Consider the following 9114-nt stretch of genomic DNA (forward strand, 5'->3'; position numbering starts at 1 on the left):
AAATGACTTTTAAGTCCATCCTTGACAATTAATATTGAAGAATCTGCTGGAGCTGTCCTTTGACAAAATTGCTACCCCAAAAATTCTCCACCGTTGTTCCTGATGAATAAGATGGTTTCCTAGGCAAACTTCAGTTTTGGAGGGTAGATTGCCTCACCTTGCACCCATAGCTGTTGAGTATTTTGACTGAGTAATTTCAGTAATACTGGAATAGTCTTCACCAGCATCTTGGTTTTGCATATGCATGTAAAGTCAAGCTTTTGGCAGCACAAAAAATTTTGAAAAACACATTTGTTTCCTACGTTGTTTTTTTTTTTTTAAACTTTTCTTAGGTTTTCTAGTCCTGAATGGCCCATGTTGTGTGTAATTTTCATCCATGGGATTGCTATTATTCTCTCATCTGTATCTCCAGTGGTATGTCATGATCAGAAAAAGCCTCCTCACATAGTTCATGTACAGGTCAGGCCTGTGGTTTATCCTGTGTCACACCAATGTTCATTATGTGCTTCAGCAGCCTCACAGTTTTAACACAGATTTAACTGAGCCCAAAGACATACCGGACATTAAATCAACCCTAACAGAAGATTTTCAGTTTGATTCTGAAGACCCAAAATTTTGGGAAGATTGAGGTTTGTAGGAAGTTGCCTTCTATCAGCACCTTTCCACTTCTTCCCAGTCCCAGTACAGGTTGATAGAGACCTATTAGCCAGTTTAACCAACCAGTGATTAATTTAGCTCCCTCTGTACATTTTATCCTTCTTATGTCTGATTAGTTCAAGGCTTGAGATTTGAAATAAAGCCAGGATTTTATATCTGGAGCCCTCTTAATTACTTCCCCTCACTTTTTTTTTTTTTTTTTTTTTTTTATAATGTGGTAAAAATCTGATTATATAAATTTCTACTTGGTAACTCACTGTAGAGATATTTAAGATAGGTCTAAAAGAGCTAGTTTGGTAGCGGAAGCAGTCTAGCCATAGCAACATAAGACAATTTATATAAACATACACTTACTACACAAAAGTGTGAGCAATTCAGAACATGCTATATATATATATATATATATATATATATGAGTGTGTGTGTGTAAATATATATATGTGCAAGGAGTGCATGATGTGTGTATATTTACATACACATCTAGAAACCTTGCTAGTACAATTTAGCAAGTAACACATTTCAAAAGGAGAGAGAGGAGAAACAGAAACACAATTGTGATTAATCATGCTCATTATCAACTCAGACTTATGACCTGTGTGAATTTTAGGGCACTTTTTTTGAAGTGTGTGTGTGGTGGTGGATGGGAGGAGGGGTGCATATGTGTGGAATGAGAGATGAAAAATACACTAGTTTCTCTGCCAATAAAATGACCCTTCCACCCTCTCACTTTTCAGCTTTCCCTCCAAAAGTTAGGTGGATGTCTAAGGCTGGCTAAAGCCTTATTATTAAGTTAACTCTAGGTGGTTTCCATTAGCCTTACCGTACATGCCACTGAGCAGACATACAGTAACTGAATTGTTTCAACTTATCCAAATAACATTGAAATAGACTTAATTGTTGAACTGCAGGAAAGACCGTGTGTCTCCAGAGACTATTAGTGTCATTTAAAAGGCTAAATGTATCATAAAACCTGTCTTTAACAGAATAAAATTGTACAGACCAACACAATTTTAGCTAATGTTTTCCACATTTCTTGCAAAAAAAGTCATTGGCTGTAAAGGAAAGTTCTTAACATTTCTAGGAGTTATTTCAGTGCAGCACTTCCCAACTAGTTTTAACCTAGTAGCCTTTTTACTATTGCCTAGCAATTTACTTTGAAAGTAGTCACAGCAAAACCTACAGAATTTACTTACAGAACATATTTCTATTTATCGTGGGTAAAGAGAGGCTTTGGCACAGCAGAAGATTCAAGAAACCTCTGATTTCAATAGATAAGCATTTTCCTCTCAGTCTCCCTAAACATTTAAACTGAGATTTTGTTAGAGAAGAATATGGTAATATTTCAGAGGAAAAGCAAAAGTGAAGGAATCCTTGCTGATACAGATTGTCAGTGACATTTCCTCAGCCATCAGAGTTTTGGTGTTTGTGATTTTTATTCTGGGATTTACCCTCTTGTTTTCATTCCAATGTTACATATTTTTTTTGTTGAGTCTGTTAAGAATAATTTTTGGATAGGGAAAATGATTAAGGTAGCTGAAAACAAACAAAATAGGAAAGCAGAAGAGCAGGGGGGAAGTAGAGAGGCCAAGGAAGAATGAATTAAAAATAGAAAATTGCTTTTATGCTATCTAAGAGTCAAAGGAGTATCTCTTTGTTCCAAAGAAGTTCAAAATATTAAAAGGAAAAGATCTAGAAGGAGTACAAATAGCAGATTGGCCCTCAACAGAAGGAGCAAATATTTCTGTTTATCTATCTCATCTTTTCACTGGAGTTTTGTATCAACTCACAAGGAAGCTGTTTCAAATAACTTCTGCTAACATAATTTTTCTTTTACAAGTTTTGTTTCTATGGAAATGAATGATGCAATTGAGTCTTTCCATCACAATCACTTACGTTTTAACCTGAAGAGATATTTTTTTCCCCAGTTAGTCCTCTCCAATTTAGGGGACAAAAGGTATTGTCTCATTTTTTTTCTGGAAAACCTCAGAATCATGATGTAATTACCTATGTAGGAACACTAGTGCCTTTCCTGAAAAAGTTAAGAATTTCTTGAAACGGCAGTTACTGTCAAGCTTTTCCCATTAGAGCTATGTGTGAATGGAAACAACTGTAATTTCTTCATTGCTTGCTATTAAAATGAACTTGAATCATGTAACTCTTTTGAAAAGGAGACATTATGATGACAAAAAATATTGGTTAAGTCTAGCCAGGGTTTGATTTATTTGGTTTTAGTCCTGCGATAAGGAGAGGGTATGTGCTAATGAAGCAGTTCCCGTTTACAGGGAAATTCATCCAGTAACAAGTCATAGAGCCACTAATTCTTTTTCATTCCCATTTTGGGAATTTACGTAGTGTCTGGTCTCCTGGCGCTGACCCTCAGCGTGGCCCTGAATTCACCTGTAATGAAGGAAATCCTCAGTTGCACAAACCTACAGCATCTTTACCTTAAACTAAAAAGTCTCTTATTATTTCCAGGCTATCGACCAGACACCGTTGCACAAATCAGCCAACAGATGTTGTATTCAGAACTGTGCAAATAAAATGTAATGGGGGGAACTCCCCACACCTCAGATGAAGCAGAGGTAATAGAATGACATTGCTAATTTGAAATTTTAAATAAGGATAATGTTACCAATATGGTGCTAGACACAAACTAAAATGTCTGTGTCCATGAAGAATTTTTACTTCTGACCTCCAAACTTGTTCAATCTCTGCTCTGTCACTTTGCCTTTCAGGCCCGAATGGACCTTATTACAATATCCACAAACTTTGGATAAAAAGCAGATTGTAGGAATATGATTTTTTAGAATGTGAATTGATTTTAAGGCAGTCACCTATGAAGCAGAGATGTACATCTCTTGGAGGATTAATCATTAAAGTCCTGAGGTAGTGCAACATAGAAATATATTGAAATGATGATATAACAAATGAAAAAATACTGTTAATAAATACATTTATTTGGGGTATATATATATTTATTGAGTATATGTGAGACTCTGAATGCATTTTAATTCTATGAGTAAAGTAAAACTCACAGAGGACATTTTACCTTTTTTTTCATTTAGCAGCTGGAAAAGAAGAAGTTTATATGATTTGCCCAAGCTCATATGGGAAGAAACAGTAAAGCAAAGAATAGAAACAATCTACTTAGACTCTCATTCCTACATTCTTCATTGATGACCTGAATTAGGACTTATTTTAGTATAGTCATGACAAATGTAATGTGCAAAACTAATGAAATTTAAATTAAAAAAGGAGTGACTTAACTGTCCCCTGACCTTTCATGTCTAAATGAAGTCTCATTCTAATATGAAGTGATAATTGTCCAGTGTTGGTCTTGTCACTTCATTCCTGATGGGAGTGGAAAGATGCAGCTAAACCTACTAATTTTTAGATTCTGCAAAATTAGGGTAGATAAGTTACAGTAAGCACTGTTAAGAAGTAAGTAAGGTACTGGTAGAAGGAGCTAAAAAGATGCTGTTGGCAGGCTGTAAAACCACCTTCCCACCATGCCCATTATGCAGTGTTCACTTGTGTGAGGGGTCCTGTTTAACCTGTTGAGACCACTCAGCCTAAGTCCCAAAACCTTGTGGGATCAGGCCCTACCAAGGTTAAATACTTCTGCATTCTTCACTGGGCATACAAACTCTCTGATAATTACTGGAAGAAAATCAGATAGCGGATTTCTACATTTTCAGCACAGGTCTTGAGCTGATTAGCACAGGACCTAATTTGCTTCAATCAGCCCAAGGTGGATAGAATGTGAAACAGATGACCTTACTGTTTAAGAACAGGTAATTCTGTTTATTTGTGGTGAGTAATGACATTTTCCTACTGATGGGTATTCACCTTGCACCTTAAATTGCATCAGGTCAATGCTGAGAGTAACTGGTGCAGCAAGTTTGAATTCCCCTGTACTTCATATTAGGTAACTTTTCTGTCACTGCCAATTTAAACCAGACCCATATATGAAAAACAAACCGTGGGTTCATGGTAAATATAACGACTTTTAATATCCCCAGTTGGAGAGAAAGTTTCCACTAGTATAGCAAAGAAAGCATGTAAGGGTCTGTAAAATATCCTCAAAAAGAGAATTTCGGAGAGGAGAAAACCTTTCCTTTCCCTGTACTTGGAATTATTAAAAGTACACACCTGAAAAACAAAACCTGTGAGTAAAGGGCTTAGTTGGACCAATGTGTGATAAAAATCAAATCACTTCAAGGTTGAAAATGTGTCTGAAAACAAATTATTAGGGGCTGAGATCTGATTTGGTCAATGTCTACATAGGTAATTCATTCTTTACTTCTGAAGCGCCTTAAACCAGCAAAAAATGGTGACTTCAGTATAAGGGTCATTAACTAAAGTAAAATTTGAGTCAAGCATTTAAAATGTGGCCATCTGAGAATACTGGCCAGTGCTCAAAACCAGATTCCTGAGCATCTCGTAATGATCTATGAATATATAAAGTAACAGCATTCAAGTTCTGAGAAGGAGTATCTCCTCTTCACCCTTTCTCTTCCGAAGGCTGGAAGCCAGGGTGAAGGAAGCATACTGTTACATTATCACCTACTCCACCCCCAAACACGCACATACACACACACACTGGTTCATGTCTCTCGTAAGCCTTAACCTCTGTTCCAGCACTTTTTTGGATTCTGGCTGTTTGCAGGCTGCTGGGCTCTTTTGTTGGGAAGGAGGTAGGCATGTTGGGATAATGACATCAAAGCCAGAATTAGAGAGGCAGCCCTGGTGAGACCTTCAAAGAAAAAGAACTACTCAGCTGTAAAGGATAGACATGAATCTGTGAGCCTTGATTCCGGGACCAGCAAGAGCTTAAGTTCACTTGCTTAAAGGCACAGTCATAGAGGCACAGCCTCAAACTGGTAGAAATCAGGTAAGACTCCACATTTTCTTCAGGGAAGAAAGCCACGTGTTTGCTTTTGCTTGGATAAAGCTGAGCAGTTGTAAGTGTAGGGAAGAGATTTACTTTCTCCCTGACATATTTGCAAGAGGAAAAATGAAGTGACTTTTCTTCTTTCAGATAAATAGTACAATGAATTCTTATGATCAAAGGTAATCTGTTCTTTTAATTCGGGGGGAAGATGCCACATTATTTTTTGTTTAATAGGAGTAACTGCTTTCTGGTACTTGGAGCTCAGCACTGCTAGCTGGTGCTCTCCTCAGAGGGTTTCCAGTAATGTTTTTGCAAAACTCTTTTCTCAAGATTGAGCTGCAATTAGCATGGGCTTCAGTAAGTTCTGTGGAGATGTCACTCCACATAACGCGACAGGCTTCACGCTGCAACATGAAGATGTCACTTTAGATAGCACTGTGGGCTTGAAGTGGCAATCCAGAGATGTCACTTCTCTGTTATGAACTGCTGCAGAAGAATCTGTCCTTTTTGATGGAGCTGGCCTCGTACTTCACAAATACCCTCTTGATGCCCATCTCAGTGGGCTTGACATCACTGTAACAGCATGACAAGTTAAAACATGTCCTTGAGAACTCATGTTAACGAATGCAATGATGACCATGACTACACTGTGCCTAGGCAGGAGCAAAGTGTTTTCTCAATCACAGAAATACCTTACTCTAGTGAGAACTGACTCAGAAGTTGTTGCAGGACACAACTTATCTCTGTCTGCAATGACAGCAAGCTCGTGGTCATCATTGTGTCAGTTAGTGTGGCTTCTCAAGGTCATGTTCCACACTGCTGTAGATTCTGAAGGAAGATAAAGGACTACCAGGAATTTATTTTCTTTCTAGATGCCTCTTTGGCTCAGTTAACCTTTAACAGTGGTCTTTTCTTAAGTGGCTAAAACAATAAAAAACAATGTCTCAAAGCTGAGAGTATGAATCATAAGTTTCAGGCCAGTCTAAGTAGTTGAGTCTGGTTTTCCTTTCAATATTCTGAACAATATAAATGTCTGTTGATAAAAATGCCTGTACAACTTGCCATATAAATTCTGAATTTCAGGTATTACAGCATTTGCTGTGGTTAGAATAAGATTTCTAATGAAAAAAATTGCCTAACATGATATTTTCCCAGTTAAGTGCCATGTGTGATCCCACAAGTACAAATGACGTTTGGTAGTGTCCCCTTTTGTAATTGCTTTAAATTAAAAAGCAATTAGAAGCCCACTAATTTCAGACTAGACCCATTGGGTCAGGACTGAGATCACCAAAAGAGCAGTCAGAAGGCATGCATTACACATCCCTCCCTCCAAGTTTATACTGGAGGTAGGTCAGTAATTCCTACCACTGTCAGTGGCAGCCTTTTAAGGCAGCCCAATGACACATGCCGTGCTCATTCATCCTTTGACCGGTGCCGGTACCGGGGACAAATTCTCCTTTGCTCCTTTTCCTGCTTGTGGGTAATAGGAACCCTGGACCTTCATGGGGTGGTGGGCACTGCAAGCCCTGCAGCAGCAAGGGTTTGGGGCACAGAGGTGTTGGAGACTCGCTGCCACGGCCGTGCGTGAGGCAGGTGGGAGGCTCCAGCTGCCCTGCTGTGCTGTGCACACCCCCTCACCCCACCTGGCTTCCTGCTACTGATACGGCTTCGGTCTGTGCCGCTGATTGCGGAGAGTTTGTTTAACCGGAGGAGAGAGGAATGATAATGAGATTACTGAGCACCGCTGATTGCCTGCCCTCGCTGAAGGGCATTCTGGGTGACCTGGCTCACTCAGCCCATGGGCTGGGGTAGCCCTGGCTCCCCGGCACGGCTCCTGCCCAGGCACCACAGCAAACCCTGGCTGTGAACTTTGTTCGCAGAAAAGGCTTTTCCCAGAATACAGTTTTTCTTGGCACGGCTTCCATTTTTTTTTCAGAGAAGCTGTGAAAACTTCTCCTGAAATGATCCTCCTCTGCCTTCTGGCTGAAGAGTATGACTGATGCCTTTTCTTCCCCAGTGCAATAGTACATCTGTGGAGTAGAGAGACTAGGTAACCAGCTGTCATGTCAGGTTTCCTAAACATACTTGCATGTCATTTCTCACTTGTTCATCTGTATCAAAGCAGAGAGCCTCTGCTGCTAGCTCCACTGCACATTAGGGCTAAAAAATCATTTCATTAAGGCTGAAAAAAGTGGTTTATTTAAGTCAAAATTAGTCTATTCCTGTATCTGTTATTTCTGCTTCTCCCTTCGACAGCCTGATGATAACACTTATCCTTCTCTTCTCGCTTGCCTTCTTTTCTACATCAAAGATACTAACTACTGTGTTCTTTAATTTAACAGCTTCTGCAGCACAAGAGAGAATAGATTCATTTTATGAATAGTGAATCCTTGTGTGATGTCGTCTTCACATAATGTCTGTTTTGCTGCTCTGAAATAGATTTTATTTCAGTAAATGTGCAGACCACCACTACAGTGACACTGTACGGACTAAAGAAAGTGGTGTTACAAGTACAGTAATTCTATTTTAAAGCACACTACTGAAGTGTGCTCATTATTCTATTCTTCTGGCTGTCTAATAGACAGCTTTTTACTTCCTTATTTTTGCCAGAGAGAATGGTTTTACCTGAGGTCACTTCAAGTGCCAACTCTAGGCATTACAGCCAAACCAGAGGCTATGACATCTATGAATTATTGCCGTACTTAAGAGTCAGGATGCACATTATAGTATAGGATTAGTTAGAATAGAATTCCTATTTGCTTGCCTTGAACCCAACTAGAAGCATACTAAAATAGTGTAGCCAACAACACAGATATATATATATATGTGTGTGTGTGTTCAACACGTTTGCACAGCAAAACAATGTGCAGCAAGTATTCCATTTAAGTATATGAACAATGTGTCCACCCAAGAGTAAACAGAACCTTGTGTAGTTGCAGGCAGGTGGGAAATGTGGGAAAACATATAATCAACAACTGAAGTAATGGAATTTGCAAGACAAAGAACAAAAGAACAAGATAAGCACAAGCAACAGCAAACAGGCGGGGCATCCTACTGAATGCACAAGGATCAGGGTAACTGGCAAAGCCAAAACAAAGATAAGCAGCATTGGGAGCAGAGGGGATCCCTTTTCAGGAGAGAGGCAAGCTGCATGAAGTATCAGGCCTCCAGAGGAGCTTTACCTATAAAAGGTGTCTCAAGCCTGATCACCTTGACCTCCTCAATTATCAACCACCAGCACTGCATCCATTGGTGCATCATCTCCTTAGTATTACATACCCACCTCTAATTCAGGATATAGTGGACTAGTGGATTTGTGTGTGTAAAGCTATGTGGTGATAATTTGTAACAGCTAACCATTGGCAGATCTGTCATTAATGAATGTCAGTCTACTAAAATTTTATTTTAAAGTTGGTTTATCAGTCTTCTAAATACTCCCATCACAGCAATTTCTGATTCCCTGACTCGGTTACAATAATTTAAAAAAAAAAAAATTTAATCATAGTTATCACATTGAACAGCATGGCCATTTTGTACCTTGCATCAGAAGAGGGCATAAAATG

This window comes from Corvus hawaiiensis, chromosome 30 (assembly GCF_020740725.1).
Source record: "Corvus hawaiiensis isolate bCorHaw1 chromosome 30, bCorHaw1.pri.cur, whole genome shotgun sequence".
Taxonomy (NCBI): Eukaryota; Metazoa; Chordata; class Aves; order Passeriformes; family Corvidae; genus Corvus; species Corvus hawaiiensis.